A 21,299-nucleotide genomic window follows, 5' to 3' on the forward strand; every position below is an offset into this window, starting at 1 on the left:
GAGATTAATAGAGAGAATGAGTAGAGAAGAAGAAAAAGGGAAACATTTAATTTATTTAAGTTCTGAATTAGTGGAAGGGATTAATATTTCCACCTCCACTTATCTGATGGCTCTTCTTTAACTCTTCTTATTAGCTCCTGTTGGAATGAATATTGTATTGTTCTTCTATGTCAGTGTAATATCTTTAAAGATGCACTACATTTTTTTCACTGCTAAATAAGGTATTCCTTACTTTTCAATTGAAAACGCCATACATTTGGAAAGTCTTGAGACATACCGTGTGGGAAAGAACTCAGAGGTCCCCTGAGTACCTTTGAAAATCTATGACGTAAGATTTTCAAATGCAAAATGCATCTTTACACGCACAGCTATCATGACTGCCCAAGGAAAATGGCTATTTACACTTGCATATGACAGCTAGAAGCATAACTGGTCATTAATTCCATAATCACTTAAATTACACATGAAATAGCAGTAACTGTGAGTGCAAATCAGACATACAATTTCCATGCCTAACACCGTTAAGATTCAAACCCTTTGTGTATTTTTTTTGTAATATTTTTAGGGTTTGCAAAATGTTAAAATGAAATTTTAAAATATTTAAAATAATGTTTCAATGGACTAATAGTTACAATAATCACTTTCAGCCTCAGGTGATTCTAGAGAGACTGAAATTCATGATTTACAGTGGAATAGACAGCAACAGTCTAGATCTAAGATTAACAATCAGAAATGTTGAATAGGTTAGGCAACACTATATAGTTCTTTCTCATCAGTCATCCCATGTTGTGTCATTAGTGTCATGAAATAACTTGCCATAATAATATAGGCTTTCCCACATGTTTCTCGGCTGTTTCAATTGTTGTGTTTTATTTTTCTCCTGTTCACCAAGCTATGATGGCATTCGGGGATCAGTCAGGTCAACCAGCTTGAAGACATTTCAAAGATGTGCACAGACTTGTATAGCTGCAGTACTGGTTTTCTAAGTTTGGGATTGTTAATTGTCGGATGTCTACTGTATTCTGTTAGCTATTCCACGGGTTTGAGAATGCAGCAGCTATGCCCCAGTCTTCCCTGCCCATGAATCGCAAAACTCTCTAGAGGACTGGGTTTAGGTTTATTATATTTCGTTCGGAAGTGTAAAAAAGATGGATCCTATAGTTAAAGTACTAGATTAGTATTTTTGAGATCTGAGTGCAATTCTTCTCTCTGTCACAGATTCATAGGGAAGCCATTTATCTCAGTGTGCCTCAGTTCTCCACCTGTAAAATGGGAATCATACCTTCCTATGTCACAGGAATAATGTGAGATTAAATCAGTGACACGGATGTCTGCCGGGGGGGGGAGGGAGGGAATCACCAGAGTGGTAGGCATAAGCCCCGGCCGCCCGGATCTAAGCGCTGTGCTGCAGGGCCGCCAACAGCCAGGCCCAACTCCCCCGCTGGCCGGATCTAAGCACTGTGCTACGGGGCCACCAACAGCAAGGCCCACACCCCCCTGACGGCCGGATCGAAGCGCCGCTTCGCTCAAATTATCTTGGGGGTTGCGACATGAGTACAATAAAATATGGGGGTCGTGGTTGAAAAAAGGTTGCACAGCACGAGGTTAAATCCATTGGTGTGTAATTCTGACAGTACAGTGACAGAAATATGCTGTATCATTTCATCAAAACAATGTATCAAAAAATTGATACCATTTTAACATTAAATATTACAAGAATCCCTAGAAAACACAGAAGGGAAGCACACATACCTCTTTAAAAGGAGATTAAATTTAAACTGATCTACCGACTTTTAGGACCCTCATCAATTAAATTATTTCGGGATAATGTTGTGAGGCATCATGGATGGGTTAGTTTGGAAAACAAATCCCAGGGACCTACTGCTTTCATCTATTAACTTTAAATAAGATGTCTCAAGAAGATAATCCTCTTATTGTTTTGCCTGTTTTATGAGAAAAGATTTCAAATATGAAATCTGAACCTACTTTAGCCACATCTAGAAATTCACCACAGCAAGTGGGATCAACATATCTTGTGTGGAGGCTGGACTAGATTTTTTGTTCTTTTTAACTGACTGCTTAGGAAACAGATTTTAAAAATAAATATATAAATGCCTGATTTGCACAGTCACCAAATTTTGATGCTTTCTGCTGAGAAAGGGAAACACAGGCAAAAGATAAATATTCAGTCTGCTCAATGAACTTCGTGACAACAGCCATTTTTCCTTTACCAAATTTGGAATAACGTTAGAAGAAAATACCTATATACAGGCTAGACTGAAGCAAGGTGGGGGTTTTTAAAACCGTTATTTATGCAAAGAACTATTGGAACAGAAGAATCACAACATACGAAAAGTATCAGAGGAGTAGCCATGTTACTCTGAATCTGCAAAAGTGGCGAAGAGTCCTGTGGCACCTTATAGACTAACTGAAGTGTTGGAGCATAAGCTTTCGTGGGCAAAGACCCACTTCGTAAGATGCATGCAGTGGAAATTTCCAGAGGCAGGTATAAATATGCAGGCCAGAATCAGGCTGGAGATGACGAGGTGGATCCAATCAGGGAGGATGAGGCCCACTTCTAGTAGCTGATCTGGAGGCGTGAATTCCAAGAGAGGAGAAGCTCCAGCCTGATTCTGGCCTGCATATTTATACCTGCCTCTGGAAATTTCCACTACATGCATCTGACAAAGTGGGTCTTTGCCCACGAAAGCTTATGCTCCAACACTTCAGTTAGTCTACAAGGTGCCACAGGACTCATCGCCGCTTCAACATACGAAAAGGCTTCCCTTCCTGCATTTAAATACACAGGTTTCTGTGTAGAATTCGATAAAGGTACCAGTACTAGAATTTTATGTATCTGTTGACAAGGCTCAATATCAGGTTGTCTGCTGCACCAATAATTGTTCTTTGGTTAGTTTTCTTTCTAGTTAATTCTGGGTCCAATTTCAAGATGTGGGGAGCTCAGATTAAAGCTGATGGGAGCAATCCTTGGCCAGAAGCTTAGAAGTGTTGTTAGGGTTACCAGGTAGCTTCAGAAAAAATACCAAACACACTTGATTCAGAGGGGGCGGGGGCGGGGAGGGAGGGACTAGCCAGGAAGGAGGAGGGGGGGGGGGGGAAGACAGGAAGCAGGGCTGGCCGGGGGAAATCGGGGGGAAGGAGAACGCGGCCAGTGGAAGCAGAGCTGGTCGGGGGGGCGGAGGGACAGAAGGCCCAAAAACCAGAAAGTCCAGTTGAATACTGGACACCTGGCAACCCTAAGTGTTGTCCCTGTGCCTTTAGTTTTGTGGCACAAAACTATGACAACATTGTAGATTTTAGTAATGCAGACAATCATTTATCTCAGGCCATGTCTTACCTTGCAAGTTGAGAGTGGCACACTTGTACTGATACAGCTGTACTAGTGTGTAGCTGTGTTATGACGATGGGAGAGTACTCTCCTGTTGACATAATATAACCAGCTCAACGAGTGGCAGTAGTTATGTCTCCCACTGACATGGTGCTGTGCACATGAGCAGTTAGGCCAGCAAAATTTATGCCACTCAGAAGAATGCTTTTTTTTTTTTTTGAACTTCAGGATGAGAAAAGTTTTGCTGAATGAAATGCTAGTGCAGACATGGCCTTAAATTCATTTGTGATTTTGTCTGACCTGACCACTCCCTGTCTGGGTGTTGTGGTTTCACTAGGTCCCTGCAAGTACCCATCAAAGACTTCAGCTTATTTTTCACACACTTGTACTCAGCACCAAAAATCATTTATCAAAGTACTTCCCTATTTATCTTTCACAAGGTGCATTTCACAGATGCTTTACACTGTTGATTTATGCAGAGATCTTTACACAGAGAAGAAACATATTCTCTATTAACAGTTTTTTTAAGGACACCATCATTCAAACCTCCATCTTGTAATTTAACAAACAGTAGAATTAATTTTACTTCTACTACGGTAGCATTCAAAGGCTCCCAGATGTTGTACAAATGCATATGAATATACAGTCAACCCAAAGAGTTGTTTTTTGTTTTAGTTTGAGAGAGAAAATGTGCGCACATGGGGGTTGAGGGATTGAACTTAGCATAAGGAGGACTTGTTATTTGACTACAAATTGATTTATACTCTACTGACTACTATGTAAGGTAGCTAATCAAAGCTCAAGTCCTGCATAGGTTGCAATAGTAGCCCAGCTTTTTAGACTCTGCTGATTTTACCATATTTAGCAAATGCCAAGACTAGGAGTTCCCTAGGCCTAGAGGCATCCTATGACTAGAAGTGGGAATCACAGCTACCATTGCTAAACCTGTGGATCTAAATTGGCTCTAATTTACAGGCTGTTCAACACCACTGAAGACAATGGAGTTACCAAATTAATCAACACAGAACATGACAGCAGATTTGGAATTAAGGCAACTCAGAAAATTTCAAGTGTTTCAAAAGTGTATGTGAAATCATCCATATTTCTCCTCTCTACCCTCCTAAGTTTTTCTAATGCCAGTGTAAGCACATGCTGCAACTACAAAGCTGTATTCCATTCCCATAGTTTTTAAAAAAACATGCAAAAGACAGACTAATCAGCCAACATTTTCACTTTGGATGCTATTTGAACTTCCTGGGCCAGACCTCCAGCTAATGTAAATCAGAAGAGTTACACTGACATAAATGAAGCTACACCAACTTTTCAGCTTTAACCTATATTTAATACATAATGTAGTGCCCTCCTTTCCTATGCCTATGCCCTTGTTTATCTCTCACCCATACTGTAAACTCTGCTAGTTCCCCCAGCCTTACCATATACTGTCCCCTCCTCCTACCCCGGACCCTGATTCACTGCCTCCTGTCTCCTCAAACTGCTCCTTCATCACATCAGACCTAATACATTGCTCCTTTCTGCTTCCCTCATATGACTATGGATCACTTCTCTTGTGCCCAAACTCCATTTTACATTTATTATAAATTCAAAGTAATTATTAATCAAAAGTGTGAATGAAAAAGACATTCCTGTTCCTCTCTTGCAGCTCAAACTGAAGGACTTTCAACACGGCTGCATCTCTATCATGCTTCTTTATAGTATAAGTTATCCCTTATACTATATATGCACCGGCATTCTAAAATGTCCCATTGATGTGAATGGGACTCTAAACAGGTGAAGGACTCCCCGTATTAGTAGATCCCAGTACAGGCAGTCCCCGGGTTACGTACAAGATAGGGACTGTAGGTTTGTTCTTAAGTTGAATTTGGACGTAAGTCGGAACTGGTACATATTGTACCCCAGGTGTCCCCGATTCAGCTGCTGTTGAAACTGACCAGCAATGGCTGAATTGGACACGCCTGGGACAGAGCAGCTGGGGTGCTGCTGGGTTGGTCCAGTAGCGCCGCACCTCGGCACTGTGGGACCAACCCGGCAGCCCCCCAGCTGCTCTACCCCAAGCGTCGGCGAGAAAAGCCTGGTCTGCTGGGAGGGGGGCACTAGCTGCGCCCCCTCTCCCCCCCAGCAGACCAGGGAGACATGGAGCGGCTTTTCTCGCCGCGGAGGACGCGGGCAGCGGGACCGCGGCACGTCTCGGCGGTCCCGCCGCCTGCGTCCTCCGCGGCAAGAAAAGCCGCTCCACGTCTCCCTGGTCTGCTGGGGGGGGACGCCCCCCGCGCCGCCAGAGGCGGCGACAGTGGGAGAGGCAGCCCGCAGTTAGGGCGCCCTCCCCCCATTCGTAACTAGGGGTCCGACTTAAGTCGGATTGACGTAACCCAGGGACTGCCTGTACAAGAGCTGATATTAGACTGAAAAATCTTACAGCCATGAACTTTTCCTTCTTCACTGTATGAAGTACTAGGCACACCCACAATGCTTTATAAATTTCTTATTTAAAAAATAAATAAAAGTTCTGAAAGAAATCTCTTCCCTAAGAGACGCATTTCTAACATTTGACAATTCTGCAATCTTTGAAGGGCATATTTCAAGCAGCATTGCGGAAAACCACATTATTTTATCCTATTCACGTTACCAAACATATACATTTAATTTTATGCTATGCACCCTGTAGTGTTATAGAACAGTGGTTCTCAACCTTTTCAAGCATATGGACCCCTTTTCAATCTATTAAAATTTCACAGACCCCTCCAGTCCAGGGGAGAAAAAAAAAAGGAAAAGAAAAAGAAAAAAGGGGTAGAGGAGAGGAAGGATCAGGCTCACTGCAATGTGCACAATCCTTATTTTTAAACTTTCCACGGACCCCCTGCAGTACTGTCACAGACCACCCGACATACACGGACCACAGGTTGGGAACCACTGTTATAGAAGCACAATTGATCTCATTTTTTTATTTCTCCTAATAATTACATATGTTTTCCTTTAACGAGCTATCATCAGCAGAGAAGCTCTCAGACTGTCACAACATTCTGTACATGAACACTAACATTGGTGTAATTTATGTCACTCGGGGTGGAATATTCACACCCAAGTAACAAGTTTTGTCATGGAGCGGTGTAGACATAGGAGTAGTATCTCCAAACCCAAGTGTCCAAAAAAAATCATGAGATAAAAACCTTCGTTTTTAGTTTCTTCCCCCAACTCCACCCCCAAAGAGAGAGATTATCTTGTATTCACATAACTCCAGGAACAAGAACATTGAGAAACATCAAATATTGTGAACTTGTGATGATAAAAATACACCAAGCTGTCAACTATTCCATTCTGAGCTGAAATAAAGGTTACTGCTCCATACAAAAATGTTCCCAATAAACTATCTTGATGCAACAAAACATTAAGTTGTTTAAAAAGAGAAAAACAGAAAGCAAAGTAGCCCACCTAGTTTTACTCTCATCACTTTATTGTTGTGGCTCCTATGTTCATTGTTTTACTCTGTCCCCTTCACGAATCTGTGGGCTATGCTTTCATCTCTGACATCTGCAACTTAAGTGTGCTTTGGGACACTACAAGAATTGAGAAAAGTACAAAGTCCACTGTGAGGGGATGTCCACCCCACGCAGTACTGACAGGGTTTTAAAATGGCCAGATAGCCAATTAACTCCATAAGCAACACCTGGAGGAGGAGCCAGGGAACTAACTGAAAGCAGGCTCCAGTGGGCAGAAACAGGAGAGGCCAATAAAGCCAGGTAACTGGCAACAGAATGGTGCTGCTGCTGAGAAAGGACCCCCTGGGAAGAGAGAGGAGGTTTTGGAGCTGGTACTTCTGTGAGGGAGGGGAAGGAAGCAGTCTAGGAAATGAGCCTTAGGTGCAAGGAAAATACAACTCATAACTGCTGAGCTGAGGTTCCCTGAACTGGAAGCTGAAGTAGAGAGTGGGTCTGGGGTCCCTTTCCAGCCATTCAGGGAGTGACACCTATCACACCTAAGGCAGTGAATGGGAAGACTACCTAGGGCTGCTGAAGGAAAGGCTGATATACACTGGAAGGGAGGGAAGAGGGGGAATGATGAGTGACCTGGCCAGCAGACTGAGTCATGAAGAGGATGCTGCAGTTCCTGGGAAGAGAAAGATGCTGCCGACCAGAGAGAGAGAGAGAGAGAGAGAGAGAGAGAGAGAAAAATGGTGTGCAACTACAAGAATGGGCACTGACCTGGTGAGCTAATCCCCAGAGCAGCCATGAGGAGGCAGCAGACTAGTGGAGAGTGGTGCGTTGTATCACATCCACCCAGAAGAAGAGGAGGGTGGACAAGGACTGAACTAGCGTTTGAGAAAACTGAGTTTTGTTCCAGGTTCTGTAACCAACTTCCTGTGTGAACTTGGGCAACTCTCTTAATCTTTCTGCGCCTGTATCAAAATACAAATGCAAAATGTAGAGTGAGGCCTAATGGCTGCCCTACCATGAGTTGTGCTGAAGGAAAAGAACAATCTTGTGTTGCTTTTAAAAACATATTAGTAATTTAAGCAAAAGTATCTTTGGCATGTTGTACATGTCATTTCCAATGCAAGTTATCAGATGCTTGACAAATGTCTGCAGAATATCCACTTTGTTCATTGCATAAATTTGCAATGAATTAGCTAATAATTTCCTGATGAGGAAACCTGGGAGCAGTTGTGCTTACTTAAGCTGTTTGGGGCTGGTCAACTCCCTGTGAGAATAATAGCAGTACCATACATAGACAAAACAGAATGTAGCCTCTTTTCCTGTTCATGATACTAATACTTTGCATTTAGGCATATTGTTTCAAAATGCTTTACAATGAAAGGCAATGTTCTAAGTATACAGATGCAGCAGATGAGGTACAGAAAAGACAAACATTTTTATAAGAAGTTGCCAGTTTGGGGCATCTTTGTTTTTGGGGAATGCATCATGAGGTACTTCAGGTCTCATTTTCAGAGGTGCTCAGGGCTCCAACACTCCACTTCAATGGGAAGGGACATTCACTACCTGTGAAGATCAGGCTCTAAAACTGAACAATTGAATAAAAGCCTCCTAAATGAGCTGTCACCTTTGAAAACTTTGCCCTAAGTAACTTGCCACAGATCCCATAGCAACTCAGAAACAGGGATTAGAGTAGAAACCAGTGGCTCAATTCTCTGCATGTATAAACTTATTTTGGCTTCTTCCATAATAGCTAGTATAGCATAACCGTGCATCACAAAATCATCACATTCAAGTGAAATGTATTTAATAACTATTTGATATTTCCATCGCCATTACTTTAAGATGTCCAGTTGTTCCCACCACATCCCAGCCAGCTTCCTTGCTTTTAATATCACCATGACACACATCAATATGGAGCAGACAATGTTTCTGTGCTGGCACCCGATTCCTTTGCTAATTCACTTCTTAATGGAATTGCAGTGCAGGGTCTGAAACTCGCAGGTGTCTTTTGTTGCAGTAAAATGTGAAAGTGCCTGGAGCAAATTCTTAATATACTTTCACCTGTCCACAAATCCAAATTAATGCAAATGCTTAATCTAGACAATTTTCATCTGGGAAAAAGATAAAGGGTATATTCCCTAATTCTTTGAAATTAGATATTCAGCTAGTGTATTGGAAAGAGATGTTTGCAGCCTGTCTGTCAAAGTTCTGAAATGTAATTTTCAGAGCTTGATGGAAATGGGAGTAAGATGTTAGAAAGTTTCCCATGTGACTGGCGAGAATGGGAAGAGCAGCACAGCCACCTATGATTCTCAAAAACATATCAACTCTGCCATTCAAACGCCAGAACCCAGAGCACCAGGGGTCTTGAGCTCCAACTAGTGCAGTATCCCCAAACTTTTGTCACCCCCCCCCATTACCCATAATGTAATCTGTCTGCCACTCCTACCCCCTACCCCTACCCCAGGAGTAGAGCCACAGCTAGAATCAAGGTTGGGACTGGAGCGGACCTGGGGGCAGAGTGGGGATCACAGAATCATAGAACACTAGAACGGGAAGGACCTTGAGAGATCATCAACTCCAGTCCCCTGCCCTCACAGAAACACCAAGCACTGTCTATCTAGATCACTGTTTCTCAACCTTTTTTTTTTTTATATATATAAAGTACCGTATTTTCCGGCGTATAAGGCTACTGGGCGTACAAGACGACCCTCTAATTTTTTAGTTAAAAGATAGGGTTTCGTCTTATACCCCAGCGCCCCTCCGCCTCCCCGGCTTTGCTCCCGGTGTCCCTGGTCTGCTGGAGACAGTCCCCAGCAGACCAGAGGCACCGGGAGCAAAGCCGCAGCAGCGGCAGGGTCCCGCGCCTCTGAGGCTTTGCCAGAGCAAAGCCTCAGAAGCGCGGCACCCCGCCGCCGCTTCGGCTTTGCTCCCGGTGCCTCTGGTCTGCTGGGGACCGTCTCCAGCAGACCAGGGCCACCGGGAGCAAAGCCTCTGAGGACGCCCCGGCAGCGGGACATTGTAATCGATTCAAATTTTTCCCACAAAGCTTTCAATACAATACATACAAATAACAGGAATGTATTCACTACATTTGCAAAAAGTTCTTTATGGAAGCTTCATGCACAGAAATAAAACAACTTCCTCCTAGTAGAGAAAGGAGATTTGTTATTTATTAGAAGTGCTCACTATTCGTAAAATCTTTTGACACTATTCCACCAGGAAACAAAACAAGCAGCAAAGAACAAGCCTGCTGAGCTAAAGACGAAAGGTATTCATGTTTGTTTATGATTCCATTAAAATTTATGGGGAGGGGGGTTCAACTAATGCTAGCTATTCACCTGAAAAAGTCGCATAGAAATACATTTTTGTTCTAGAAACCTGTAAATCTTAAGTGCAAATTGTTAAGGACTGTGATTAAAATATAAATATTTATACAGTAACTCTAACTTCTCCTTTTCCCTCTGCTTTTGTACTGTCTGCAACACAGCTGCGTTAATCCCGTTTTCAATGCTCTGAATTTTGACCTCCTTAACAACCCCCATGATAGGATGTTAAAACACTTTAATCTATAAATAATTTATTCCTCTCATCTAGCAATGGATTATTGTTCCATAAAACTCACTAAAACATGCGGCAGTGTGTATAGCTTCAGAAAATAATATGAAGAGAGACATTTTAAGAGACAAAATTAAGAGATGCACCATTTGCAATTAAATGTTTTACTGATGGACTCAGATTTATTTTTATAGTTGGACTTTTGCCTTAATTTTTTAAATAAACTGGTATTCCATTCCAATAAGTCTTTTTTGTTTGTTTGTTTTTGCTTTATTAGTTTCTGCAGTACAGTAAAGAACCACTACACAGATTAATCAGTCAGGACACTAGGGGCCCTCAGTTGTAAGGTGCTGAGTTTTCTCCACACATCAGGGTACATGACGCTTCTCAGAGGAGTAAGCATTATGAGCCTGATCCTTCTCCCACCAAAGCCAATGGCAAAATTCCCATTTGACTTCACTACTGCACCACTGAGGCCTACATTTCTGATCCTGCCCCCATTGAAGACAACTGAAGCTTTATCATGCATATCAATGGGGGGGTGGGAGGGAGGAAATCAAGTCATAGACCCAATAGCAAGTGCTTGCAGGGTCCAGTTCTAAATCAGTGGCATACCAGTTTTTTTATACTAGCTGTTCTGAAAAATAAAGCTTTTCCTCCTCAAAGCAAGATTTTCCACTTATAACAGATGTGCAGCCTTTAAAGAATACATTTTAATTTGCAACTGTAACTAAGCAAGCCACACTTTTACATTGAGTTTCTTTGCATGATTTACCATGATTAGCATAGCAATTTTCCACGAATTTTGATAAAAGGCTGATCAGTTTTCGTTCAAAATGGATTGAAAAAACCACCCACACAAAATGCTCCCACCATTCAAAAATGCTAATCACGTGAAAGTTTAAATCAACTCTGGAATGGGAAAATAATGTCAAAAATTAATATCTGCCTTGACAACGGGTTTCTGGTGTGTTAAATGAAATGTCAAAGGCGATATATTTAAAGGAGCTAAAGTGTGACTAACTCGATCAAAAATGTGTGCTTTGTTTGCATGAGGAAAATGAACGATTGCTGACAAAGAGTGCAACTGAACCTGTTCTGCATCCAATTTAGCTACAAGATAGTTCATGTCCATCAGCAGATCTGAAATGATGGTTGACTTTTCTGACAGTACCAAACACAGTGGTTCTGGTCTACACTTGTGTCGGACCCTTTTTCACACATGTACAGTTGCATCCACTGCTGACACCCATTGTCAGCAATGTAGCTTCCACTGCCTTTATAGACAACCTATGATAAGTTTGGTTATTATTTACAACAACTCAGGGGGACAGGATTCTGTACTCATGTCTGTCCTCAAAAAAAAAAAAAACCCCCAGAATTAAGCACTTTAAATTTAAAAATAGTAACTGAAATGTAAGATAACTCTGTATGTAACAATGGAAATAACCAGAAATAGGAGCATAACAGCATGGAAGAGCTTTAAGTAGCCCTGATTTCAGCAATATTATGAAACATTTTACAAGTGAGAACTCATCAAAACTAAGTACATTTGCATTTCTTTAAAAGTACCAAAGTACTGCCTTTGAAATGCTCAAATTTTGAGTGCTTTGCACAATCTAACAGGGCTTAATTCAAGTTGAAATCTTTCGCAAGGTTCATTGTAAACAATTAAAGAACATGGCAACCTGTAATTACTGAAAATAAAGCCATACTGCTGGAGAAAGGATGCATCTTTAATTAGTAACACGATCCATTCCTACGTTCTCACTTTTAGGGAATCTAGCTATCAAATGTATCTATCAAATATGTAATACTGCCATTAAATTAATTTGGTTTTAAAGTGCCTAAATTTTTTTTAAATGTATGTTTGTTTTTCTTCTGCTACTTCCTTAGAGAGCAGCCTTAAACCCTTTGAAAAGGAAAGAAAGCACTCAAAGGTTTATTTAGCATGAATTAAAAAAAAACAACTCTCTCCTCCTGTGAAAAGAGGCAGCCTTAAAGAAGCTAGAGGTTCCAGAACACATGGCATTTTAGACAACAATGCCACACTTTGCAAAGGTGTTTTACATAGAAATTACATCCCTGAAATTCAGACTATCAGAACAATTAAAGCAAGAAGGGTTTTTTTTAAAGTAACTTACCATTCATCAGTAGCTCAAACATTTTCTCCTGTTGCGTTTCACAAGCTCTTACAGCCTTGTAACAGAAATGAGGAAGCGTCAGTGTTTCATTCCGCTTCTGGCTCAGAGTGGGTGTAACTTGTTAAGTTTCATGCCAAGATGAGAAGGATCAACTGGGTGTGTTTGAAGGTTTGGTTTTCACCTCCCTTCTTCCTTCCCCCTTCCTACATTCTCCTTACCCAGTTTAATGTTCCATTTGGTATTCTTCAAACAAAAAACTCGAGCTGGTGGGAAGTTCTGTCATTCAATGACTTAACCCAATAGCGGATTTAGAATTAGTAGGGGCTTGTGCTCATCTTCATTTTTGGGGACCCAGCCAAGAAAAAGAACATTAACTCTTCCTGCTCCCCTCCCATTTTTCATTCTTTTTTCTTCAGCCTCCTCCTATATTATAAATAATAAGTAAATAAAAATAAAGTGAGGTACTTTGTTTTTGTAGTCTAACTTTCTTTTTTCCCCACAGACCACTTGAAAATTGCTGAGGGTCTTGGTGGATCACTTAATGATCTTTCCAAATATTGTTTGTACCATTAGCTAATTATTGAATAAGAGCACTTCATTAAAAAGATATTAACCTTTCCTCAGTCCACCTGAATGGAGTTCTTGGAGCACACTTTGAGAACTTCTGGTCTAGATGAAAGCTTGTATTTGCATTAAGTTAACATGAAAAATATGTAAAAATAAAATGCAGAGATGACGCAAGAATGGAAAATTAAAATAAACTTCCTCTGGAGAAACTTACACAATTTGAAAAAGAATATGTATTCAGATAGTTTTCTTTCTACACTTTTTCTTTATAAAATCATCAAGTAAGTCATCGTAAGTAATATTTCATAAAGAGGCACTTTCAGTTGTCAATATTGCCGAACTTGTCAAATGGTCCTGACTCATCGTATTTCACAAATAATTTTTAACTTGTTTCAATACAGAAAAAGAACATTTACCAGAAGCATTTGACACAGGTATTGTGAAAAATATTTTCAGAATGGTTTCTACACTTGGAAAGGAGGCTTGCAAACCATTATATATGAGTCTATACAAATCAACTGGTGATCTTGAAGCGCGGACCACATCATTTTCCATAAAATGAATGAACTGTTTCACTTCATCTTCAAAAAGATTTGTATCTATGTCCTCTCAGTAGAATTTAATTTCTTACTGTAGTGGTGTTTAGCATCTTCATTCATACTTCTGTCAAAAAACGTTCAAAATAGATCAACAGTTTTCTTTAGAGATTCACCTCTACTCTGCAATTGCAATATTATTGTGTGTCAAATAATACTGACAGTCTTAAATATGATTTTCATTTTCCCTTTTAAATTGATTTTATTGTCTCTAGTTTCATTGAAAAATAACTTCCTGAGTTTTTTACACTTCTCATCAGATATATCAGAGGAATCTATATTTTCTGTTAATGTTAGTGACTCTCCTTCCATGGACCTATAGTCATTTGGAGCTTCCATGACAAAACTAGTAACTGAGGCTAACAATTGTGCAGCATTCAATACATTTATATCAACTTTTTGCAGTGACTTCATGACAGAATTCTTTGAAGTAAACGGTTCGACAAAATAGTAAAAACAGCAATATCATACTTTTCTGCTAAGGATTTTGCTTCAGTTTTCACAAGTGGTTTTTCAGAATTTGATGTGGCTATTAAGGATGTAAGGCTAGTCAACTATCGGATAAGCATTTGCTCATCGGACAGTATTTTGACTAGTCAACTAGTCGATATCCCCCCCCTCCCCTCCCCTTAGCTGCCTCTGTGACACTGTGCGCTGCCACTTTGAAACCCCCAGGCTGCTTTTCAAACAGGCAGCTGCTGCACAGCTGATCCGCGAATCTGCTGTGCGGCAGCTGCCCCTTTAAAATGCCGCCTGTGCGCCTTTCAAAGGGGCAGCACGGGTTCTGGGGAAATGACGCAGGGAGCCCGGGATCAGCTGGGGAGTCCCTAGCTGACTCCGGGCTCTATGGCTGCCCCTATGAAAGGCACAGAGGCTGATCTGCCGCATCAGCTGTACAGTGGCTTTCCCTTTGAAACTGCCACCTACACCCGTTTTAAAGGGGCAGTAGAGCCAGGGGTTAGCTGGGGACTCCCCAGCTGATCCCGGATTCCAGGGAAATGCCTAGGGGAGCCTGGGGAGTCCCCAGCTGACCCTGAGCTCCACCGCTGCCCCTTTAAAATTATGCCTCTGTGGCAATTCAAAGGGGCAGCTGCCATGGAGCCCCGGGGTCAGCTGGAAACTCTCCAGCTTACACTGGGGCTCCTAGAGACATGCAGTGTAGCATGGAGCCCGGGGACAGTGGGGGACTGCGAGTCCCCGGCTGACCCCAGGCTCCATGGTTTTGAAATGCACAAGAGCCCTCACTGTGGACTCTTGTGCATTTCAAAGCAGGCACCTGCATGCAGCCTGGAATCAGTGGGACTTCCCACTGGCCCCGCGCTGTATGCGGAGTTCCGCATTCCTCCTCTGAAATGTACAAGAGCCCCAATAGGGGCTCTTGTACATTTCAGAGGAGGAATGAGGAAGTGCCTGTCGACTAGTCAATTAACCGCATTTTAACATCCTTAGTGGCTATGTTAATAACATTATCTTTAATTTTCAAAGCCAAAACAACATCTGCACAACGAGATCACCTGGTGTCACAAATTCATTTGATTGTCAAATGTTCTTCATTTGCCTGCTCCAACCATGATTGTAGCATACTCCACCAATGTGTGGAAACCGAAATAAAAGCATATGTGTTTTGAATAAATTCCAAAAAATGTGTAACTCCCTAACAAAATGAGGCTGCATCACTGCACATTACATTTAAGAATGGCTGGACCATAGTATGAATAAAGCAGAGGGATTTGCATTGTTCAGTCTTGTCTGTAGACCTGAATATTTTCCTGCCATATTTGCAGCATCAAAGCTCTGCCCATGACAATTTTTGATGTCCAATCCTAAATTTGCAATGATTTCCAAAACCGTAGTCTCTAGACATTCAGAAGTGTGGGATTTTAGTGGGACAAAACAAATAAATCGTTCTACAACTTCACCATTGTTGGTCACTTATCTTAAAATTAATGTTAACTGGTCTACATGACTCACGGCTGGTGTTGAATCAACTATTATGGAATAGTACTTGGCATCCTTTACTTCTTCAGTGAATTGGTTTCTGATTTGCTCTGCCATTATAGTAATGAATTCATTGTAGGTTTGGTGCCTTAAAAAGTTGATCTTCTCTGAGCCACAATACTGATAATTTGTCAATGTTCATTGAGAAAATTGTCAAATTCACCAAGATATTCAAGGCAGGTTAAAAAAAATTACCTTTTCTATTTGACACTGATGACTCACGATGTCCTCTTAGAGGCAGTCCCAAAAACTACAGTAGTTTCACCGTGGCAACAACACATCTCAGCACTTTCCTCCAATAAGAATACTCCTTTTAAAGCAGACCTGATAACGCAAAATCAGTTCTTCCAGATAATTTCCCTCTTTGAACAAACTTACATGTAGCATTAACATGAGTTTTGGAAGTTTCGTGATCAGCAATATCTCTTGCAACATTTCTCCAGTTAGACTACATGTTGACAAATGTTTGTTTTCCTTTACGATGGTCAGGGAATAATTTGCAAACATGAAACTAGACTGCCTTGGTGGTCCAAAAATCAACCAATTTCTCGTTTCTGTGGTCCCATTTTTCTTCATCCTCAGAAAACAGAACTCCTGAAGACCTCTAAATTGCTTTTGTCCTCCAACTTCATACTCTTCTCTCAAATGTTCCATATTATCTATATTTTTGGTTTATTTAATAAGAAATATTGTATCATATCCAATGAAATAGATTTCAGGCATAATACAACGTCTTCAGGGTAGGTTTCTTCCCTTACTTCGACAAAATTACCAATATTTTGTAGTTCCATTGCCAATTCAGAGTCCACTTGTTCAACTTTTGCAGTCGCCATGGTATCCTCACAACTCAGCAAGTGATCAGATAACTGAGATCTTTCCTTGCCTCAGCAAGTGATCAGATAATTGAGGTATTTTTTATGAACGTCCTCTATTCAATACATCAAGATTTTTAAAATAAGATGACAAACTGTCTTTTTTACTTAGCTTCGTCTTTTTTGCCCCTCTTTTTTTAAATTTTTTGTTTTGTTTTGCGTTTTTGACTGCCAAACATATAGTATCACTTCATTATAGCTAAAAAACTGACCTTAATTTTTAGGCAGATTAAATGTCTGAAAGAGCAGAGCAGGCCATGGTCTGGACAACCCATTGTCCAATTAGCTTTAACACTAGTGGCACGGGAATGTTTTTAGTAGTGGGGTGTTAAAAGCCAGCCTCTATCTTTCTTAAGCCCAGGTCCACAACTGGGTGCAGGCCACAGGCACAGGAACTAAGGGCTGCTGAAAGAATGGCCAGGCCTCCAGGCACGGTGTGGGAAAATAGATCTAGGATACCAGAAGGGAGAGGCCTCAGATGGAAGGGGCAGAACTGAGGGCCCAGCATAGGAGCAGAACCACCATGGTGGGGCTAGAGACTGACAGAGGAGATACAAACATCTCCACGGCCGTGGAGGACAGCTTCAGGTGCCACAGATGGTCCTATGCTGGTTGGCCCAATGAAGTGGGCAGAGACCCACATGTATGCCACCTGAAGGTAAGGGGGGGACACAGTTACATCGGCCACCTCTGCACCCCAGGCACTCCATCCTCTGGTGACTCTCTGTAGCCAGACATGAACCCCATCTTGTTTCTTCCCCTCCCCCCCAGAGAGCAAGAGAAAGGCAGTCAGCCTTTGATGCCCTGGGAACACAGGTGTGCTGCCTGTCCCTGACTCTACCATAAACAGAAACCAGACAGTAAATGGGCTAGCTGACAACTGGGAGGCCTCCCGTCGCCCTGATGGCTAGTACCAGTAGTTGACATGCCTGCACTGTCCCAGGAGAGGAATCTTCGCCCATCACATACCAAAGGTGCCCATTGTCTGCGTTTTCCCAGGTGTGAATTATGCTTTGCACCCTTTGTGGGAAACTTGGCGTTCAAAGCCATTTTTCCTAATTAGCCACTTGAGACCAGGAAGAAGCCTATGTGACCCAAGGGGTATAAAGAGGGGTTTAGTAGCCCTTACCATTTGAACTCCAATCATCTATACCTGCTGGCAGGTATTGATTGTTTCCCGAGGTTTGTGGGACGCCCAACCTCGCCCTACTTCTTCCCAAAGGATTGAGAGAAAGACGCTGGCCACGCCAAGTCTGGAATGCAGGGGTGAGAATATATACCTGCTAGGTGTCTATTTTGCATGCATTTAATAAGAGCTCAGAGAACCAAAAGGGTTTCATGGTACCTGTAAGTGACTTCTTAGTGTAATTTCTGTCCTGTCCTTTGTAGTGGCTGTGTTATCTGTAACACAGTAGTAGCATTTAACAGCTAAGTTTACCCTGTAACAATAAACCTGTAACTGTTTAAGCTTTAACCTGACTCCTTCAGTTTCTGTAACAGAAACAAGCACAATTTAAAAGAACTTCAGCCCGTCATAAGGGACAGGTATAGAAAGAGCTTGGGCGTTTTGGATCGTATCACTCCCAGGTGACAGATCTGTTGGGGCATCTCTCAGTCTTCCCTAGACTGCCCGCTGTGAAGGGATCCTGTATCCTAGCAGCTGAAATCTGAGGTGTAATAAGCTCTCCCTATAAAATTCTTGGGGCGCCTGTCAACCTTCTCCAGGTTGCCCGCTGCGAAGGGACACCGGTCTCAGCAGTTGAAGTTTCGGGTGTATAACACACACACACACACACACACACACACCACTCACTGCCCTGACCATTGGCTGACACTCTCCCACTCACCCGCGGGCCACAGCCACTCACCAGGTGGAAGCCAACAGTAGTACAACATGATGGAGGCTGGAGGACTCAGGGAAAAGGGGCAACGCAGCCACGCAGCCAGCAAGAAGTGACACTTCCCTGCTTCAAAGTGCCAGCTGTGCAGCTTGCAGGCTCTCCATGCCCTAGCTACCCCCCTTACCTGCCATGGGCAGATGTGGCCGGCCGCCCTTCTCACCCCTTGGGCAGTCACCACTCACCAGGTGGCATCCAGCAGCACAAACAGACACTGGAAGGCTTCAGAGGAGCACTGCCAGTGACCGGAAAGAAGTGGCACTTTCCTGCTTCAAAGCGGCGCTTTTCTCCAACTGGCTGTTGGCTGTCCTGTGCTCTCCTGAAGCCTTCCAGCCTGTGTTCACACAGGTCGCCACTTCCTGCTGGCTCTCCTGAGGCTGCAGCCTTCAGCTGAGCCTCCCTTCTCACCTGCCCTCCACACAACCCTCTTTGCAGAGGGACTGCATGGGGGAGGAGGGGAGGAGTGCTGGACTACCTAGCCCTGGGGGACTTGTGTCATTGGGGTGATCCCCTGCCAGGCCATGGTATATTTCATTGTAAATCTGCCCGTTTCAACCCCTTCCCCATGGTTCCTCAGAAAATTTGAATTCAAAGCTGTGAGAGAAGCTACCTAATACAGTAAAACCTGTGTTATCCGGCACGCTCATGGATTAGGAAGTTCCGGTTATCTAAAAAGTCCAGTTATCTGAGGGTCCCCATCAATCTAGGAAAAACCAATGGACAATAATAGTAAAACTTAAGTTTTTAATATTGGTAGTTTTGTAGAGTGAGGCAGTTGGTCTCACATTTCTATTTTGAGTTAAAGATTATTAGTACTCCTTAAATCAAAAATTGTTAAGCCAATCATGGTAAACCAAGCCAGGCCTGTGCGCTTGAAGATGTGACAGTATTGTGGCTGGAGGCAATGCCGGTTAACAAAGTTTTCTGGTTAACAGTGTGCCGGATAACAAAGGTTTCATTGTAGTTGAATTATCAAATCTACTGTTACAACATGGTAGACTTTCAGAGTGACTTATTAACATCTGAAATGGCAAGTTGGCTATTTTGTTGCATTGTCAGAGTGTCTCTACATACAGGAAAATAGGTGCGGTGTAGCTATTTCAACCCTAATTAGCATTTCACCTGGGCTGAATTTGATCATCATTAGCTTTATATTGCTCAACTCAATGTTTTCTTTCTTTCATGCTTTTCAGGGAAGCATGTGCTAATAAGACATTAATCAAGATGAGATGTATTCTGACCTATTCTGCATTTCATGTTCTCCGATGGAGAATGATATATGACATATAAATAGTGCTTTCCATCATGAAAGATTCCAAAATACTGTATATTTAGGTCTGTGGTTCTCAATCTGCAGCCAATCGGCACTGAGCTGTGACCCATGTGACATCCTGACTACCATACAGATAGTGTTGGATGCAGCCCACAAAGATAAAAGAATTGAGAACTGCCGTTTTAGTCCCTGAGCATACAAACATGCACATAATTTTGAGACTAGTCTTAATTGTCAAAAAGTTGCTCATGTGTGTAAGAGCTTGAAAGATCAGCACCTTAAATTGGTACACAGCAATTACTTCACTGACCACTGAAATGCAGCCAATGCTGGGATGAAATGCAACAACTTTTATAACTGAACAGAAACACTACACAACATAACCATTAAAGACTGGATATAAACAGCTTATCCATTTGAATGTGAGGAAAAATTCAGGTAAGCAAATTTATAGAAAGTCCTCCAGAATCTAGTTAAGTACTGTTATTGTAGTGAAATTTAAAAACAAAATCTACCAATAACTACTGTTTAATCACCTTGCACTATTTTGATTCTACACACATCTACACATCAGAGCAAACATTAGGTACATGATTTTCTCAGAACTAAACTGACATCATGGATAATATTTTGACAAGCGAAAAGGTATACAATTATTTAATGGATTAATATGTATAGCCTTGTATACAACTGAACATACATAGCTAAATGTATTCTTGTTATTTTGTTTCTTTTTTACTCAAATGTATGTTTACCAGACGCAAAAAACACCAAAACAATTAAGGACAAGTCATTATTTGTTTCTAGTAGAGCATTGTAAGTAATGGATAATAATAAAACAAAATCTGTAATTAAAATGAGTTAAAATGGTCTTTCAGTGTTGTTTTCTTGTTGAACTGATAGTGATTAAATTACTTTTTCTTCTAGATTGCAGTGGAAAATACTTAAACAATTATCCCCTTGCCTTCTGAATAGGGATATTTGAAACCAAGCAAGTATAGTATACTTTTAGTCCTCCTTCTAAAAGGTCTCAAATCAACTGTATGGATGATATTTGAATCAGTGGGACTGATTTAGGAATCAGAACGTCCCTCTTTCTTCCGTAATAACTTTGGTGCTAAGTCTCCTTAACGTATACAAGACAAAGCATGTCTGGTTCATTTACAGATCACAGTGGGCATTTCACAGACATCAACCTGCGGTGATCTGGAAAGGTGTATGATGCACATATCTTCAGGATCACTGACCTGTACAGAAAACTGAAAGTGGGGGCTTTCTTTTCAGACAACTAGATTACAGTGGGGTACGTGGAAATGCCAATTGTAATCCTGGGAGATCCAGTTCACTCCTTACAACTCTGGCTCTTGAAACCATACACAGGGCACCTGCACAGCAGTAAGGAACGTTTCACCAACAGGCTGAGCAAGGTGCTGCGTGGTGATCAAATGCACCCCGGGAGACTGAAGGCCGGATGGAGGTGTCTAGCCTGCCCCGGAGACCTGACTGAGAATAACATCCCCATGGTTACTGCGGCTGGTTACACTTTAGACAATTTGTGTGAAAGGAGGAATTATTTGCTTGGGCGTGGGGCAGTG

The 21,299-nt window shown here is 41.9% G+C and overlaps 1 protein-coding gene across 6 annotated transcripts in view; it reads right to left on the minus strand.

Moving 5' to 3' along the window:
* Positions 1-21,299, minus strand: part of TIAM1 (TIAM Rac1 associated GEF 1) — a 289,451-nt gene that overhangs the window by 150,362 nt on the left and 117,790 nt on the right. For 2 of the 6 annotated variants that reach the window (XR_012897942.1, XR_012897941.1), the window contains exon 1: positions 12,501-12,905. The exons of 2 other annotated variants lie outside the window; for them this stretch is intronic. The gene's annotated coding sequence lies outside the window, so the exon portion shown is untranslated. Of the gene's footprint in view, positions 1-12,500; positions 12,906-21,299 lie in introns of those variants that run through there. 2 more of the 6 variants (XM_075910656.1, XM_025186123.2) reach the window with 2 other exon arrangements.

The sequence above is a fragment of the Pelodiscus sinensis genome, chromosome 1, assembly GCF_049634645.1.
Source record: "Pelodiscus sinensis isolate JC-2024 chromosome 1, ASM4963464v1, whole genome shotgun sequence".
Classification (NCBI taxonomy): domain Eukaryota; kingdom Metazoa; phylum Chordata; order Testudines; family Trionychidae; genus Pelodiscus; species Pelodiscus sinensis.